The sequence below is a fragment of the Macrobrachium nipponense genome, chromosome 12 (assembly GCF_015104395.2).
Source record: "Macrobrachium nipponense isolate FS-2020 chromosome 12, ASM1510439v2, whole genome shotgun sequence".
NCBI classification, from domain to species: Eukaryota; Metazoa; Arthropoda; class Malacostraca; order Decapoda; family Palaemonidae; genus Macrobrachium; species Macrobrachium nipponense.
Window position 1 is genome coordinate 48,748,855 of NC_087205.1, and position 19,502 is coordinate 48,768,356.

General features: G+C 45.8%; 1 protein-coding gene across 1 annotated transcript in view; it reads right to left on the reverse strand.

Annotated features, from left to right (window-relative positions):
• Positions 1-10,799, reverse strand: part of LOC135224519 (chondroitin sulfate synthase 1-like) — a 241,383-nt gene extending 230,584 nt beyond the window's left edge. Inside the window, exon 1 of the mRNA XM_064263575.1 lies at positions 10,758-10,799. The gene's annotated coding sequence lies outside the window, so the exon portion shown is untranslated. The remainder of the gene's footprint in view (positions 1-10,757) is intronic.
• Between the last annotated feature and the right edge of the window lie 8,703 nt (positions 10,800-19,502).

Genomic DNA, 19,502 nt, shown 5'->3' on the forward strand with positions numbered 1-19,502 from the left:
TTCCCGGAGCTGTGGCATAGGTTCGTCCTTCATTGCGGCTTGCAGGGTCAGTTCCGCTACCTTCGATGTGAACGGGATGGGAGTTTCCTCGACAGTGAAGATCGTGAAGGGACTTTTGAAGGCAGTAACCTTGGTATTGGTACACTGCCACTCCTCTAGGTTACGTAGCCATTCACGTTGTGCGTGATCCTGGGAGAGAATTACGGTTTCTATCGGGACCTTGTCTTCCCTTCTCATAGCCGCTTCTGTAAGGCGGACATAGCCAATGAAAGGGGCTGTAATCCTTGCGGATGAAACTCGAAGTCCTCAATCCTTCAAGTTCCGCAGCCCTCAATCGTTAGCATGCCGTCTACATAGGGAGCAATTCTCCAAGGGTTGTTTGCTGTAAATGTAGGAAGGGTAGACGAATCCGGCATGACTTGAGCTACCATGCCAGACTGTGGAAGTCCTGTCGCTGTGTTCTCGCGGAGCCCTGCGATGAGGTTCTCCTGAGTAACCAGTCTCTGCGAGATAGCTTGGATAGACTGCCCTGACTCCTCTAGAGAAGATGAAAGTTGTGCGAACATCTCCTGGAACTTGGTTTGTACCAAGTTCCCGAGCAAACTACCCCTCTGCTGCATAATATTGGCGGAAATATTAGCAGAGAAGGTGTCTGGGTCGAAAGGGGAAGGTTCTACCTTCTCCTTAGAAGTCCTGGTTCTAGCTCCCTTGGAGGTTGAAGGCTCAGGGTCGGAGGGGAAGGGCTGAGCCCTGTCCTTAGAAGACTTGGACTTTGACCCTTTAGAGAAAGATGCCAGTTTAGCCTTGTCCGCTCCGGGATGGTGAGTCGAAGACTTACGGGCAAGGCTAGAATCTGACTTCTTCGACAGAGACTTCTGAAGCGATTTAAAGTCACGCTTACCTTTGACTTTAGGGATCGCCAGGGAGGACTTCGGTCTGACCGACTGAATGCCCCCGGTGAATCCCTGGAAAGAAGTAGAAGTAGTAGGAGAGGAAGCTCTAGATGGGCTCAAGGAAAGCCCTTGAGCCCCTACAGTACCTGCCTCACTTACATCCTTACCTGTGCCCTCCACCGTCATGGGCTCGAGGTCCAGATCTAGGGCAGCTACTTCTTTGGCGACCTCCTGTGCCGTCGCCTCCTCTGAAGACTGAGCTACTTGTTCCTGGATGGAAGCAATCAGGGGAGCCGCCACCTCCGGGTCTACGTAAGAGGCACTCTTCACGCTGGGGAAGATGAGGGTGGCCATCTCCTTAGACAGTATGTAGGGTTGGCCCTTGGTCACATTGCGGCCAAACCCACCAAACCAGGCCTTCAGGGTGGAAAGGGCGGACTCCCGGATCGCTTGGGCGCCCTCAGAGGAGACTTGGTCAACGAACTCGTAGCAGATTAAGCAACTTTCGTGGTGCCAAACCAGAGACTCGTTGAACCGGATCGCACAGGTGGCATGGGTCCGGCAGACCTCGTGCCCACAGGGGTCCTGAGCACGGCGTTACAGCCCGACTCCATACAATGGGTGACCTGTAAGTGAAATGACACATGAGTATCATCACTAACATCCTGGACTAGGTCCGTGATGTGATATGTCATAACACCGGAGTGCTCCGGAGTTAAAAGATAACAAGGGTTAGTCTCTACCTGCTCTTTGACCGTGTAATGTGGTGAGTCGTCCGACAGGATAGGTAGGACAGCTTGAATCAGTGTGTCTCTGGCGCTGCCAGAGGACATAGAAGTCACTGAATCAGGTAGACCACCTAATCCATACGCCGGAGCGAGGAGTAGTCCAAACAACGGGTGAGGAGCAGGAGGGGACCAAATAATACGGCGGGGTTTGACAACTCCATCGTCAAGACTTAAAACTAGAATAAGTTGGTGGAAATCCCCGGAGGGGTAGCGGGGTCTCCGCCGAGCTTAAACTAAGATAATGGATGTTAAATGTAAATGTAAAACATGCATGCAAAAGTGTATCCTTGTAATGAGGCCGGGGCCTCCATAGTGTCATCGGACCAAAGTGGACCTGGCTGTGCCGGGGTCCTGATCTGCCGGAGCGGGAGGGGTGGTGACTAGAGGAAGGAGAACTCTGCCCGAGAGCCGAGGAGAGCCGAGCGCAGCCGAGCCTGGTGGCCAACCGAGGCTCGGCCAAGCAGGGGACCCCCCTGTACTCTACTGGGGAGAGTGGCATGGAGCCGACCAGCTCATTGAGCGTCCTCCAGCTATCTCCCGTATCCCCCCTCGCGGGAGGGAGGGTGCTCGGATCGGTTGCCTGAGACAACGTGAGCGAGCGTATCTCCCCCCAAGGAGGGGGAGGAGGGCTGGGAGGACCAACGCTGGGTGGCTCATATGCGGTCACCTGGAACCTCTCTCGACCGTGTGGTGAGCCACACAGTGAGAAAGGCCACGTGATCAGAGGAGGCCTAGGCTAGCCAAAGCCGTCTCGATAAGCAAGATAATACAAAATAACATCCAAAGAAAACACAGGGGGAAAGGAAGAAAATATGATGGTAGAGAGAAAGACATGTCCTAGAGAAGCTGGGTCGAGCCAACCGAGAAGGAAGGACGAGCCTGGCGACTCCGAGCAGCTAACCTATGCCGAGACGAAAATACATAGGGCGGGTGGCCAGGGTGGCTCGAGGACAAGAGAGAAGGACCATGGTCCTTCGAAAGGGAGCCTAACTAAGAGTAACCTGACAACTGAAATGAACATGCATGCATGAAATCTAAGCTGAAAGGAAATGACGTAGGCTACGAGCCTAGGATGAGCTCGGATAACAACCCCCGTATATAAATAACATAAAGTAATAAAACGTCAATAAATGCATCATCGTAAATATAAGAACATACTGCTAAGAGAAAACGACCCCAAACGGTATAGGGGACCGAACGGGGCACGAAATAAGGTAACACGCGGGAGCGAGCCGCACATGGTGGCGCGGGGATGATGCCACATGGGACGCCGTCCATAAAAACCTAAATAAAACGGTTAAACGGGCCCAGGGCCGTCCCTAAATGGTGTTAAACATTAATAGCAGTACTTAACTTGGATGCAGAAGAAACTTGAGGTTCCATGTTGAAAACAAAAGAATTCCAGAACGAACACAACAGAGCAGAAAAAACATGTGCGGTGTGGATCGTGCTATCGAAAGGAATGACGTTAGAGGCGCTAGCCGTAACGGTAGCGAGGTAGGTCGGCTCCTCTATATAGTTGAGGGATTTTGAAGAAGGATGAATCTAAAAGGCAAAGGACCTCTGGTAGGGGTTTCACTCGCCCCAGAAACCATACAGACACCTTAAAATAAGGTGAGCGAGCCAGAATATTCTGGCATTTCCATATTAGCTTTTTCCTCTGGTATTACAACAATATTTTACCTTAGAAATGTGTGCTAAAGGGACATTTCACGTAGCGACACGGGCTGAGCCCAGAAATTTCTTTATTTCTGTACAGTGGTACCTTGAGATACGAAAGGCTCAACTTACGAAAAACTCGAGATACGAAAGCCAATACGAAAAATTTAACAGCTCTACATACGAAAAGTTTTCAGGATACAAAAGGTTTCTGAAAGTCCGAGATTCACCCGATAACAATTTTGAAACTCGCGCTGCCATCTTAGTTCTAGTAGACTCGCCGCCATCCTCCTGCTCTCCCATTGGTTCCTGATGCTAGCCACTGCCACGAGATCCTTCTCTCCTATTGGACAGCATCCCTCCCATCATGCATCTTATACGTCCGTGGTGGCGTGCCTACCCCGGCCACTTCGTACCAGAATCTTTATCGTATGCAAGCGGCATTCATTCGGTCCAACAATTTCGTTTAGTAACGTAAATTCATTAGTGATTTCATTGTGCTACTTTATCGTGCTGTGTGAGAACCTAATTAGTATATGTACTACATAACTTAATTACGTACAGTATAGTCATGGGTCCCAAGAAAGTTGCTGAAGTTCAAAGAAAGAAGAGAATGCTTTCTATGGAGACAAAAATGGAGATAATAAAAAAGTATGAAGCTGGCTTGCAGTTGAGTGTGATCGCTAAGGAATATGGCCGAAATCCGTCGACGATAGGCACCATCCTTAAGCAGAAGGAAGCCATCAAAGCAGCTACACCTTCCAAGAGCGTGACTATTTTGTCCAACAAGAGGAGCCATGTGCATAATGAAATGGAAAGGCTGCTTCTTGAATGGATTGAGGACAAAGAAATCAATGGCGAAACGATAACCGAGACGGCAATCTGCCAGAAGGCCAGCGCTATTTTCGGCGATTTGATTGCCCAAGCTGAAGACGACAGCGGAGAGGGGACATCAACGGCAACCCCAGAGTTCAAGGCTTCTCATGGGTGGTTCGAAAAATTCCGTAAACGGACTGACATCCATTCGGTGGTGAAGAAATTGAAATCACGTAAAGTATAAAAAAGTAAAAAGAAATGTAAAAATCAAAAAAAGACAAAATAAATTTTATTTCAAGTTTTTTGTAAAGTTAAGTGTTACAGTTTTGTTAATGTGTTTTGTAAAGTTTAGTTTGTTTTTCTGACATTTTTTTATGTGTTTCGTAAAGTTAAGTGTACGTATCTGCCATTTGTCCTCCTCCTCTGTCGCCACTTTCGGAGATAGCCTCACTCGAAAGGTAAGCTTCCACATTTTACGTACAGTATTTCTTGTATACCCTGTTACACTAATATACTTTATTTACAGGTTATTTTGCATTTTGTTATTAATTTAGGTATTGAATGGTCAAAATTGTTGTAGTAGTTCATTGTTTATAGGTCAATTTAGCTTTATTATGAAATTTACTGGGGTGTTTTTAGAGGGCTTGGAACGGATTAGCCATTTTACATGTAAAATGTGGTCCAAGATACGAAAACCTCATGATACGAAGGGCGCCTCGTAACGGATTAATTTCGTATCTCGAGGTACTACTGTATTTGATAAAATTTTGTATCAGGTTTGTTAAACTGTCTTTTTTATGCTTCTGTTTTTGTTACACAGTTCAATGAAAAATTAATTACATCCATGTCCTTTTACGTGTCGTTTTTTTGTTTAACCTTGCTACACTGTATATGAGTTATTGGTGATGGAGTACTACTCTCTTCTCCCATCACAATCATCCTTGTCAATGGTTTGTTCTTCTACTATTTCTTCGATGTTCAGGGTATCTGATTCCATTGGTTTAATTATTATTACCACATTGTCATGTTTTCTATATGTATCTTTATTTTATCAATATTTTTTATAGCTAAGTAATTTTTTTATTGATTATTTGTTGTAGTTTCTATCCACCACATCTGGTCTTTTATTTGTTTGTATGACATTTCAGTAGCTGAATGTCGATTCAACAGGAAGTTTTCTTATTTCAATGGAGATATTTTGTTTTTAATGTCCGGAATCTTGACCAACTTCCATTCCAAAAGGGGAGTCGAAGTGAGTCAAGGTTGGGTCAAGATATTTTTTTTTTTTTTGGTTTGCTTTGTACTGGAGCATAGGATTCCAGTGTAATTACATTATGATTTTTTTTTAGTTCTTCCAGAGAAAGATTATCAGAGGAGGTTCCAGTAGTTGCCAACTGTGTTGAGTCATTAAGAACCATCAAAGGGTCCAGGGGTCTTTCTATCATTAAAAATACTAGGCATAAAAACTGAAGTTTAAATAAATAAATAAATATACCTGAAAACCTTAAAAATATATCATCAATATCATCAGCTTTTCATGAAGTTTATTCCTCCACCAATGATACAAGTGAGAACCAACTCTCATTTGTCAGTGTCCCTACCCTGCCCCACAGGGTATGGCACAACATGATTAAAGTGGCCCAAGTGTGAGCAAAATGGATAGAATGTCCAGAATCCTACCCCAAGAACCAGACACCCCACTGGAATCTGTGGTCCAGCTCTGCAGAATAGTTCTGCCTAATATCTCTCAGGTTCAAACATTATCAGGTATTTGATGGTCCTACCACAGTCCCGACTATTTAGCTTCAGATAGAAACCCAGTCCCAGCTATGAAATCTTTTTGTTTATCAAGTCCAATAAATTTTAGCAAAAGTGAAAAATTCCACAAGAATTAATCCAAATAAATATTTACCGTATATTTCTGAGTATAAGATGACCTTTAAATTGTAAAAATCATGCATAAAAATCACAATTTTGAAAGGACCTCAGGTTTGTAGTTAGGAAAAGTAATATTTACTTTCAAAATTGTGATCTGTTCCAAATAAAAATACAATATACAAACACTTAGTCCTTTACAATAGGAAGATTCACTGATTGGTGGGAGGAATCTGAGTGAGCCTGGTCAGTTCAACCTACCCAAGATTTTCTTCCTGGTCGTAAGAGCAAGGAAGGAAGTCCAGCCACTGGCATCTGATCGGAGTTAGGAACTGCAAGATCAGAGTCAGTCTTATGAGAAAGCAAAGAACCATAATGTCGGAGACAGTAAGGCAAATACAAGTTATGGGTTTGTCTAATGTCAGAGCCCCCTTCCCTGCCCTGTAAAGGAAGAGGAGGAGATTTGCTTCTATTAACTAGTCGAAGAAAATAGGTTACTCCAAGGAGTGTCTTACCTACATTAGCCGCCCGGTCCAGCATGAAACGGTCCGTTACTCTGCCTGAAGGCAAAGAGTAGGATGAAAGATGAGCCTGTCACTCCACAGTCATTCTCATTCATACCGATACACCAAGGCGAGATGCAATCCTGTCCAGTTAGAGGAGCTGGGTAAGCTACAACTTATTGAGAAGCCACCATCGGTCCCAAGGAAAACATGTCCAAGGACCTGTGGGCAATATCCCAAGTTAGTGAGAGGTGAAAGTGTCTGGCGTGCCCAGACTCCCGCCTTCAAAACCTAATGAGCCAATAGGCTCTTATGGAATGTGAGGGACTGGGCAACGCTCCTGACCTCATGAGCTCTCGGACAAAGTGTACCAGTGTTGTCTATGCAAGCAGCAGAGTACGCCTTCCTGATCATCTCACAAAGCCAGAAAGTTACAGTGTTCTTAGACACTTCTTTCTTGGAACCTCCAGTGCTAATAAAGTGTTGTCGACACTCAAGCCAGAGGTGTCGAGTCTTCTTCAGATAGTGCCACAGTGCTCTGATGGGACAAAACAGCATCTTGTCTGGATCATCACCAAAGTAATTCAGGGAGGGGATGGTAAAAGACTCGAATCTAGCATCAGGGACCAATGGATTATGAGTCTTTACTATGAAATGCAGGATGAAATTGAGTGTAACTAATCCCCATCCCCTTGAATGTTTCAAAAAAAAAAAAAAAAAAAAAAAACCATGAAGTTTGCCAAATCTCTTCACTGGCTAGCAGATAGACAGTCTTGAGCATCAGACCTCCTGTTGAAGGACTCTCGAAGGGGCTCGTACAGTGGGCAAGACCTCTCAAAGCTCCTCATGAGTAACAAAATCTCAAAGGAGGAGGAGATATCGATACTCTACAGCTTTAAGACTAGGAGTAGCGTGGCCCAATAACCTTTCAAAGCTGAAACAGAGAAGAGCTTCTCTCAGTGAAATAAGACAAGGATATCCACAACCTGCTGAAGAGTGGCTCTGACTGGAGATACACACTGTCTACGACACCAACCACAGAAGATGGCCCACTTTCCCCGGAATATCTCTGCACAGGACTGTCTGAGGTATCCCCATCTCTGTTGCTGCTTGGCAAGAAAAGTCTCTCGCTCCCAAGAGATGGTGGATAACCACTGCCTGATGGTACCATTCCACGTGCGGTTGACACAGCAGGCTGTGCCACCGAGATATCTCTCTTGGTGCCTCATACAGAAATGCCAGAAGGTCGGGATACCAAACGGCTTGAGGACATTTGGGTGCCACCAAAATCATCTGAAGATTTGAGGTAGTCAACACTCTTGATCACCATGTGAATCATGCAAAACGGGGGGAAAGGTGTAAACCTCGAGGTTGTCCCACCAATGATGGAATGCATCCTTTGCAGCAGCCCATGAGTCCAGTACAATGGAGCAGGTCTCTAGCTTCCTGTTGTACCAGGTGGCAAACAAGTCTACAACTGGACGGCCCCATAGGCTGAACAAGCTTTCCGCCACATTTTGATAAAGGGAACACTTGGTTCCTATCACCTGATTCTGGCAGCTAGGCTTGTCTGCCACTATATTCCTCTTGCCTGGAGACAGACCGGGTGATTGGTGAGAGGTGGCAGAGACTCGAAGGGAAGTAGATATCCCTCCTGAAGGATGTCTACTACCAAGGTCTCTGCTTCGTATCGCTGCTATGTTGTTCAATGGCTTGATCAGCACCACCCCACCAGTGGCAGCAACTGGAGGGGAATGCTGCTGCTAACATTTCCCTTTCTTCTTTCCATTATCCACCTTTCCCGAAGAGGAGGAAGAATGCTGGGTTTTTCCACGGGACCCCTTAGAAGAGGAGGACTTCTTTGGGGCCGAGGTAGTACTAGCTAGACCCAAAGGCCTAGCTGCAGTGGAGCACAAAAACCAGAAGTCTTTGCCCCTGCCTGGTGAACAAGGCAGTCATTATCTTCATCACGACGCTGGTCCAATGTAGCACCTACCTGCTCTCTGTTGAAGAGAGAGGTAGAAGCCAGCAAAGGTCCATTCCGTAAGGCCAGTACTGACATGAGACCGAAAGACCTGGTGTCTTGAGAGGGAACAGCGTCTCTCCTCTTGAGGACCAGGATTGCCAACAAGTTTAATGTCTGGTGGGCCAGGTAGGAAATCGCCCCACCTCCCAACCAGCACAGTCTCCAGAAGGCCGAGTCTTCTCCCAGAATGATAACTCCAGAAAAAGCAGCAACCCTAGACACTTTGGAGGACCACAGGTCTAGCCAGGAGACTGTTTGAAGAGCTGCCATAGCAGAGAGAGATACACTCTCACCCATCAGGTTCTGCAGCAACAGACCAGTACCAAGGCAAATCAGGTCCAAGTAAACCAGTTTAGTTAGCATAGGCGAGGTAAAAGGGGGGAAGCAGCTTGTCTGAATGATTGGACATAAGTTGATTCTCTTGTCCAGAGACAAGATTATTCACCTGGCCCAGTACCCTGTCAGCCAGAGCTGACCACGGCAGCCCAATCGAAAACCTAGGTTCCTTCTTAGGTCCATAAAAAGGATTTGAGATGAGAGGGGCAGTCACATGAGGAGGCGGCCATAGTTGCTTCCCCGAGATCACTGTGCTGACTAATCAACTTTACAATCTCAGCAAAGGTCCTCTGTATCTTGGCGGCGTCAGAGTCTCTAGGCAAGGGGCCCTCCAGCCCTTCGAGAGACCAGTCCTCCCGATCTACTCTCCCCTGAGGAAGAACCTCACCAGACCCCCTGGGTGTGCATCGGGGGGGTCCTAAGACCCCTCCAGGAATTCAGGCCCCTGACGCTGACTCCAGCAGAAGCCATGGTACTTTTGAGAATTACAGGCAGTCCCCTGTTATTGGTGATTTTTGGCGACATAATGCGCCAAGTTCCGGTTATCAGTGCTGATAATAGAGTTATAGCATTTATATATACCTAACTGAGGTGCCATTAACTGGTTATCAGGGCCAAAATCCAGTTATTGGTACCATAATTGCCATATATTGCTTAGTTTTTGTTAATGATGAGTTTCGCTTATCATCATGCCCATCGGGATGGAACCCCCGCTGATAACCGGTGATTGCCAGTACAGGAATGGAGCAATTATCCTTCATTCCATCCTGACAGTTGGTTATGTCACTTCACTTTCATAGGTTAATGTACATACAGGTTATTCATCCATTTTAGTTTTCAGTAAAAAAAAAAAAAAGAAAAAAAAAACTATTGAGATGGTCATCTGTCCGTCCGCAATTTTACTGTTCACCCTCAGATCTTAAAAACTACCGAGGCTAGAGGGCTGCAAATTGGTATGTTGATCACCCACTCACCCACTCCGCAATCATCAAACATACCAAATTGCATACCTCTGACCTTAGTAGTTTTTATTTGATTTAAGGTTAAAGTTAGCCATGATCATGAGTCTGGCATCGCTATATGTATCAACACCAGAGATTACCACCGGGGCATGGCTGAAATTTTCATGGCCACGGCTGAAAGTTTTATACAGCGTTATACATTGTACAGAAAACTTGACTGTGCCGTAGAAACTTTGCTGCATTTTAGCTTTCTGTAAAACAAAACGATTGAGATGGTTTTCCGCATGTCTACACTTTTTCTGTTCATCATTCTCTCTTCAGTCATCGAACATACTAAATTGCAACCCTCTAGTCTCTGTAGTTTTTATTTTACTTAAGATCAAAGTTGGCCAAGCTTGTGTGTCTCACAATGCTATAGGATATGCCACCATAGAGTCATGGCTGAAAGTTTTATTGGTCACAGTTCAGACAGCATTATATGCTGTACATAAAACTCGATTGCCCCAAAGAAACTTCGGCACATTTGTTATTTCTTTTACTTGTTCATCTAATGTACAATCCTCACGGTAATCCCCAAGTAGAAGAGGGAAGCGATCACTCACATGACTTTTACCATGGGCCACTCTCATCTTAGCATGAAATGGCTAGATTGAAGTTAGCTTGTCTGATAATTTAACTGACTGTCTCACTTGACATTATGAGTTAGGGACACCTGGATAAAACAAAAGTTGTTTGCATATACAAAACAAATGAATGTAGGTATTGTATATTACTATTTAGAAAAAATAATTTTAACTTCAGAAAACACCAGAAAAATATGAAATTGAAATACGGGTGTTAAACTATTCAGTCAATTATCAAAATAAACACATGAAAGAGAGTGAGAAAGCTCATTTTACCTGGTAATGTAAATTTGTAAAATCTTTTAAGCCATTCTTTACAACAACTTCAACAATTTTATGAATTCCAAGAGAGTCATTTGTTTCAGCTCCTTCTGCTATACTCTCGTACTCATGAATACGAAGTGGACCAAAAGGAATCTGAAAGAAAAGGGAAATATTACTTTAATACTATTACCGATTTTCTCTCCTGGATATAATTTCATAGGACTAATTCAATTAGTATTCTAAAACACTGTAGCTAAGAGCAGTTCACATTACATAAAAAACAACAATTCCAAAATCAGACAAATCCATCAACAAGATAATCAGAAGACTTAATGCTAAACCATATTTTAAATACCAGTAGGCTATGTATCCTCAAAAATGCAAAATTTTCTTCCCTTAAACTAATTGCTAAGTTTCTGAAAGTTTATAATCTTCATGACTGTCCCTGGAGCTAAAAGACTGCCACTCTCACTAACCACCTAAAATTAGATATTCAGTCATGAAATGTGTAACAGTTAATGGCACCAGCCAGTCCTCACAAAAGTGTTGAAGGTGCAAGTCATTAAAAGACTATTACTCTGCAAAGTACAGTAGACCCCCACCTCCCCACCCCATTTCACAGGGATAGCTAAATCAAAACTCTAAGAACTGCCAATTTTGATAGTTTAAACAAAAAAAAAATTCCAAAAATACTTATACCTGAGTTCTTTATTAGTTTTATCACAAAAAGCACACTTAGTCATGAAAATATCAAAATACAGTACTAATTTGTGAATATTTCTCGGTGAAAAATACCTTGAATAGGCGTATTTCTGGGCTCAGCCTGTGTCGCTCCGTGAAATGTCCCTTTAGCACACATTTCTAAGGTATAAATATTGCTATGATACCAGAGAAAAAAGCTAATATGGAAATACCAGAGTATTCTGGCTCGCTCACCTTTTTTAAGGTGTCAGTATGGTTTCTGGGGCAAGTGAAACCACTACTAAAGGTCCTTTGCCATTTAGATTCCTCCTTCTTCAATATCCCCCATCTACAGAGGAGCTGATCTAAGGCCCACTACTCGCTACCGTTACGGCTGGCGCCTCTGACGTCATTCCTTTTGATAGCACGACCCACACCACACGTGTTTTTCTTCTCTGTGTTGTGTTTTCTTGTGGAATTCTTTCACCACCGTCATGGAACATCAAGCTGCTGCTGCATCCAAGTTAAGTACTGCTATTAATGGTTGACATTATTTAGGGGCTGCCCTTGGCACGTTTAACCGAATTATTTAGGTTTTTATAAGACGGCATCCCATGCGGCGCTGTCCTCGCGCCACCATACTTGGCTCGCTCCCTCGTGTTACCTCGTTTCATGTCCCATTCGGTCCCCCATACCATTTGGGCTCGATTCTTTGTTTAGCAGTACCTTCCTATGATTTTCACTGATGCATTATTGACGTTTTTGTTATTTATCCACACGGGGGATGTTGTCCGAGATCGCGCTCAGCTCGTAGCCTACGTCGTTACCTTTCAGCTCAGATCTTCATGCATGCATGTATCTTTTGGTTGTCAGGTTACCTCTTCATTAGGCACCCTTACCGAAGGACCCTGGTTCTTCTCCCTTTGTCCTCGAGCCACCCTGGCCGCCTGCCCCACGTTTTTTCGTCACGGCATATAGGCTAGCTGCTCGGAGTTGCCATGCTTGACCATCCTTCTCGGTCGGCTCTGCCCAGCTTCTCCAGGACATTACTCTTTCTCTCCCATCTCACTTTTCTTCCTTTCCCCCCATGTTAAGATAGGATGTTTATTTTATATGTTACATGTTCATTGAGATGGCTTCGGTTGGCCTATAGGCCTCCTTCGATCGCCTGGCCTTTCTCACCGCGTGGATGTCCACCGGCCAAGAGTGTTCCAGGCGACCGCGTATGAGCCACCCCGTGTCGACCCTTCCAGTCCCTCTTCCCCAACCTTGGGGGGAGGTACGCTCACTCACGCTGTCTCAAGCAGCCGATCCTAGCAACCCTCCCCTTTCCCCCCCCAGAGGGGGACAGGGAGGTGGCTGGAGGGCTCTCAACGAGCGGGCCAGCTTCTCTGCCTCTCTCCCCAGAAGAGTAGGGGGGAGCCCTGCTCGGCCAAGCCTCGGTTGGCCACCAGGCTCGGTGGAGCTCGGTTCTCCTCGGCTCTTGGGTCGCGTTTCCCTACCGTTAGTCACCATCTCCTTCCCGCTCCGGCGGATTCAGGACCCCAGTGTAGCCAGGTCCGCCTTGGGTTGGTGAACTGTTGTGGAGGCTCCGGCCTCCCTTAAAGGGTACACTTGTTGCATGCATGTTCTTTTACATATAATGACATCCATTACCTTTGGTTTAAGTTTATTGGTGGAGTCCCACAACCCCGCCAGGGATCATCTCCCAACTTATTCCAGTTTTAAGCTCCTCTACGGCGGAGTTGTCAAACTCCGCTGTTTTACTTTCTTCCTGGTCTCCCCCTGTTCCTCACCCGGTGTTTGTTCGGACTACTCCTTGCTCTGGCGTATGGAATAGGTGGTTATCCTGATTCAGTGATTACATTGTTCTCCAGCATCGCCGGAAACACACTGTTTCAAGCAGTTCTACCGATCCTGTCGGATGCCTCACCACAATGCACAGCCAAAGAGCAGGTAGAGACTGGATCATGTTACTTATTAACACCGGAACACTCCGGCGTCATAGCATATCACAACCACGGACCTGGTCCGGAAGGTTAGTGGTGATACTCATGTATCATTTCACTTGCAGGTCACCCATTGTTTGGAGTCTGGCAGCAATGCTGTCCTTCAAGACCCCTGTGGGCATGAGGTCTGCCGGACCCACTCCACCTGCGCGATTCGCCTCAACGAGTCCCTGGTATGACACCATGAGAGTTGCCTCATAAGCTACGAGTTCGTAGATCAAGTCTCCTCTGAGGTAGGTAGCGTTCCGGAGTCTGCACAGTAATACAATGAGTACCAATGACAGTTATATCAATTTGATATGTTCGTTAAGTTAAGTTACAGTTTTACCTAAGTAGTCTTAAGTGTTAACGCTAACCCTCTTTTTCAGGGCGCCCAAGCGGTCCGGAAGACTGCTCTAGCCACCCTGAAGGCCTGGGTTGGTGGGTTTGGCCGTAATGTCACCAAGGGCCAACCTTACATCCTCTCCAAGGAGATGGCCACTCTCATCTTCCTCGGCGGGAAGAGTACGTCGTACGTGGACCCCGAAGTGCCAGCTCCCCTGATCGCTTCCATCCAAGAGAAAGTCTCTCAGCCCTCGGAGGAGGCTGCTACGCAGGAGGTCGTGCAGGAAGTAGCTGCCCTGGATCTAGACCTTGAGCCCATGGCTGTTGAAGGCATGGGCACAGGTAAGAATGTTTGTGAGGCAGGTACTGTAGGGGCTCAAGGGCTTTCCTTGAGTCCATCTAGAGCTTCTTCCCCTTCGACTTCAACCTCTTTCCAGGGATTCACCGGGGGACTCCAGTCGGTCAGGCCAAAGTCCACCTTGGCGATCCATAAAGTCAAAGGCAAGCGAGACTTTAAAGTGCTGCAGAAGTCCCTGTCTAAGAAGTCAGGTACCAGCCTTGCCCATAAGTCTCCGGTTCACCATCCCGGAGCTGACAAGGCTAAACTGGCTTCTTATTCTAAAGGGTCGAGGACCAAGTCTTCTAAGGAGAGGGCTCAGCCCTCCTCCTCCGACCCTGAGGCGTCCACCTCAAAAGGAGCCAGACCCAGGACTCCTAAGGAGAAGGTAGAACCTTCCTCCTTTGACCCTGACACGTTCTCTGCAAATATTTCGGCAAATATTATGCAGCAGATGGGCAGCATGGTCGGGAACTTGGTGCAATCCAAGTTCCAGGAGATGTTTGTGTAGTTGTCCTCCTCCTTAGAGGCATCAGGGCAGTCTATCCAGGCTATCTCGGATAGCTGACAATAGCTATCTCAGCGTATTACAAAAATAACAGATACATTCATATGACTCGGAAGTCATGTGTTTCCTTTACAGGTGATAGGTCACCAGCTTCCCATGTGACCTGTTTACAAGACAATTGTTGATACAGATAAATGCAAACCAGGCTACTGCAAGCATTGCATGGTCTAGTTTTACGTCCTGTTATGGCTATTGATCACTCTCTTAATTCGCCAATGACCCCTTGGGTCATGAGTTTATTTACAGATATGGAAAATATGTGTATTAAAATAATGTATGCATTACATTAGGGGCTCTGACCTCTTCCCGGCCTCGGTAGTGAACGAAGTTCACTGCGAGGCGGTCAGGTTCAACCAGAGCCTAAGGGTTCACTGGGGACTCGTCTCCAAATGGAAATCGGAGTCCGCCGGATCGAATCCCAAGTCAAAGAAGAAGCCTAGGAAGTTCCAGCCCTTCCAGGCCACTCAACAACAGACTCTGGTACAGGCGGTTCCGGTATCTCAGGTACCGCAACCTCCTACCTCTAAGGCGCAGCCACAACAGCAGTTTGTGCTGCTGACACATTCGCCACAACAGGCACAGGCTTCAGCCTCCTATTCTGTCTCTCCTGCATACAACCTGGTGTTTGAAAACCAGTCCTTTCAAACCTTCAACAGGTTTGGCAGGGGTAGCAGAGCTAGAGGCGCCTTCCGTCAACGGGGCGGCGGAAGAGCCACCAATCGAGGCAAGGGTTCCCGAGGAGGACGTGGTGCACGCCCTTCCTCAAACCAGTGAGAATCCCCAGGTAGGAGGGAGGCTGTTCCTCTTTCGTCATCATTGGAGGTTCAGCAAGCGGGCCCAAAGCATTGTGTCCAAAGGTCTAGGGTGGAGTTGGCTCAAAGGTCCCCCTCCATCCAACACCTTTTATCAGGAACCAACAGCAGAATTGGTAGAGTATTCTCAAGAACTCCTTCAAAAAGGAGTAGTGTCAAGAGCCAAGCATTTAAAATTTCAAGGTCGCTTGTTCAGCGTGCCAAAGAAAGACTCAAACAAGCGAAGAATAATTCTAGACTTGTCCCGTCTGAACTTACTCATTCATTGCGACAAGTTCCGGATGCTGACCGTTTCGCAGGTGCGGACCTTACTTCCCTGTGGGGCTGTCACCATCTCTATAGATCTTACAGATGCCTACTATCATGTTCCAGTAGCAAGGCACTTCCGCCCGTTTCTAGGCTTCAGACTAGGAAAACAGGCCTACTCCTTCAAAGTAATGCCATTCGGGCTCAACATAGCCCCCAGGGTATTTACAAAATTGGCGGAGACAGTGTTTTTTTTTTTTTTTTTTTTTTTTTTTTTTTTTTCAAAGCCTACTAAGGTCTCAAGGAATAATGCTAGTAGCTTACCTGGACGATTGGCTTGTATGGGCCACAAGCATCGAAGAATGTCGCAAAGCAACAGTCAAAGTAATCCGGTTTCTGGAACATCTAGGCTTCCAGATAAACAGAAACAAGTCCCGGCTAACACTTTGGAGTCCCCCCCCGCTTCCCAGTGGCTAGGGATTCCAAACTGTGGGGACTTTTTTGAAAAAACTCCCCACCCCAACTCTATCAATTCCGCCGTTGAAAAGGAGAGAAATAGCCAAAGCAACCAGACAATTTCTCAAGTGCAAACAGACGTCCCGGAGGAACCAAGAAAGAATCTTAGGTTCTCTCCAATTCGCTTTGGTAACGGACGTTCTTCTGAAAGCCAGACTAAAGGATATAAACCAGGTTTGGCGATCAAGAGCAAACAAGAGATCCCGGGACAAACTAGCACCTATCCCGGCAATCTTACGAAAGAGACTCCGCCCGTGGACGGAGATCAAGAATTTGTCAAAGACAATTCCGCTGCAATTCCCTCTGCCGGCCTTAGTGATCCACACAGATGCATCACTAAGCGGCTGGGGCGGTTACTCACAGTACAAAAAGGTACATGGGAACCTGGTCCCTACCATTCCGCCAGCTTCATATCAATGTACTGGAAGCTATGGCAGTTTTCCTCACCCTGAAAAAGCTTCATCCAGCCAAGAAATCTCATATCAAGCTGGTGCTGGACAGTGCAGTGGTAGTGCACTGCATCAACAGGGGAGGCTCCAAGTCGAGCCACATGAACCATGTCATGATAGCCATATTTTCACTAGCAGACAGGAACAAATGGCACCTGTCCGCCACTCATCAAGCGGGGGTAAGAAACGTGGTAGCGGATGCGCTATCATGTTGAGTTCCGCTGGAATCGGAGTGGTCCCTGGACAGGAAGTTCATTCAGTTGGGTCTGTCAACTAGTACCGGGGCTTCAGGTAGATCTCTTCACCACCGAGTCAAACCACAAACTCCCTTGTTATGTGGCCCCCAACCCCAAACCTGGACCCCTCTGGCTATGCCACAGATGCTATGGCTATAGATGGAATGTGTGGAAGAAGATTTACCTCTTTCCTCCAGTGAATCTTCTCTTGAAAGTCCTGAACAAACTCAGGACGTTCAAAGGTCACATTGCTCTAATAGCCCCCAATTGGCCCAAGAGCAATTGGTTCCCACTTCTACTGGAATTGGAACTCCGACCTCAACGGATCCCCAATCCCAAACTATCACAACTAGTGCAAACGCGGACTGTGTTCGCTTTCCTCAGGAATTCAGAAAGCCCTAACTTTATGGACTTCATGAAGTTTGCAGCACAGAGGAATGCTGATATCGATCCCCAAAACATCTTGTTCTTAGAATCTGATAAACGAGAATCGACCTTGCGTCAATACGATTCAGCAGTTAAAAAACTAGCTGTATTCCTGAGGGACTCTAATGCACAAACCATGACCACGAATCTGGCCATATCCTTTTTCAGGACACTATTTGAGAAAGGTTTAGTAGCTAGTGCTAGTACTATTACTACTACTAAGTCTGCTCTTAAGAAGATCTTCCAGTTTGGATTCAAAATTGATCTAACAGATTCATATTTTTCCTCTATCCCCAAGGCTTGCGCGAGACTCAGACCATCCGAGAGGCCCAAGTCTGTGTCATGGTTCTTAAATGATGTCCTTAAATTGGCCTCGGACACTAATAATGACTCATGTGACTATATAGCTCTCTTAAGGAAAACTTTATTTCTAATAAGTCTGGCCTCAGGAGCCAGAATTTCCAAACTGTCGGCTCTATCTAGAGATCATATAGAGTTTCTCCCTTCAGGAGAAGTGTTACTTTCTCCAGATCGCCAATTTCTAGCTATGAATGAGGGCCCACTGGATAGATGGGCCCCATGGAAAATTGTCCCACTTCCACAGGATCCGTCCTTATGTCCAGTTACTTCACTAAAAGCATATCTAAGTAGAACTGCCCTGATATCTTCAGGCCCTCTGTTCATTAGAGAAAGGGAAGGCACCATTTCCTTAAAAGGAATTAGGCAACAGATTTTATACTTTATAAAACAGGCCAACCCGCAGTCCTTCCCACGGGTACATGATGTTAGGGCAGTGGCTACATCTATTAATTATTTTCAACACATGAATTTTGATGATCTGAAGAAGTACACAGGCTGGAAATCTCCGACAGTATTCAAACGCCATTATCTTAAGTCCTTAGAAGCCCTTAAATTTCCAGCAGTGGCAGCCGGAAACACAGTTTCCTCTGACACTGCTTAATTTAGTAGTAAGTAGTTATCCTATGTCTCTCCTTATATCTCTCTTTCCTACCTGCCTTGCTAGCATTCTTGCCGTAGCTCAGTCGTCAATGTAGTCGTACTGTACCTTGGATGCCACATATTGTATATACTTGTGATAATTGCATATGTTTTGTATCTGGGACTAGTTCCAGTTTGCCTTTAGTCTTACTATGTACTTTTAAGTAACTGTTATGTTTTTGTATATTGGATTAGTGTTAAGGTTCAAATTGCTCTGTTGTTACTTGTTTTGTAACCTTATTTCTTTAGAAATTATAGCAAACTTTAGAAACCTTATTGTTTTTGATTATCCTATCCTTTTACTTGTGTGCTTCCTTCCTCTTTCCAAGCTTGTATGGCCATTTCTCTGGTACTATTTAAATGGAGCGACACAGGCTGAAGCCAAGCCCAGAAAAGGGATTTTGATGTAGGAAAAATCTATTTCTGGGCAAGGACCTGTGTCGCCCAGTGAAATACACAACCTTTTCCTTTTTAACCCCCCCCCCCCCCCCCCCCCCCCCCCCCCCCCCCCCCCCCCCCCCCCCCCCCCACCCCCCCCCCCCCCCCACTTTTTTGTCTTGGCCCAAGCTTGGGTGCTATCTGCAGGAATGACGTCAGAGGCGCTAGCCGTAACGGTAGCGAGTAGTGGGCCTTAGATCGGCTCCTCTGTAGATGGGGGATATTGAAGAAGGATTAATCTAAATGGCAAAGGACCTTTGGTAGTGGTTTCACTCGCCCCAGCCCCAAAACCATACCGACACCTTAAATAAGGTGTGATGCGAGCCAGAATACTCTGGCATTTCCATATTAGCTTTTTTCTCTGGTATCATAGCAATATTTATACCTTAGAAATGTGTGCTAAAGGGACATTTCACTGGGCGACACAGGTCCTTGCCCAGAAATAGATTTTTCCTTTGTCAAAATCCCTTTTTCATGTGAATAATGGGTATATACATCCATAGAAAAGTCCGCGAATGGCGAGTCCACGAATCGTGAGTTCGTGAATAGTGGGGGTTGACTGTACTACAACTCAATTTTTTAATATTGTGATACTTCCAAGTAGTATGTGAATGATTTGCAAATTATTCTTTGATTTTCAATCGCCTTATGAAAGTTCCATACATGTATAATACTACTGTAAGTGAATTATACTTCACAGGGGAAGGATGTTATTT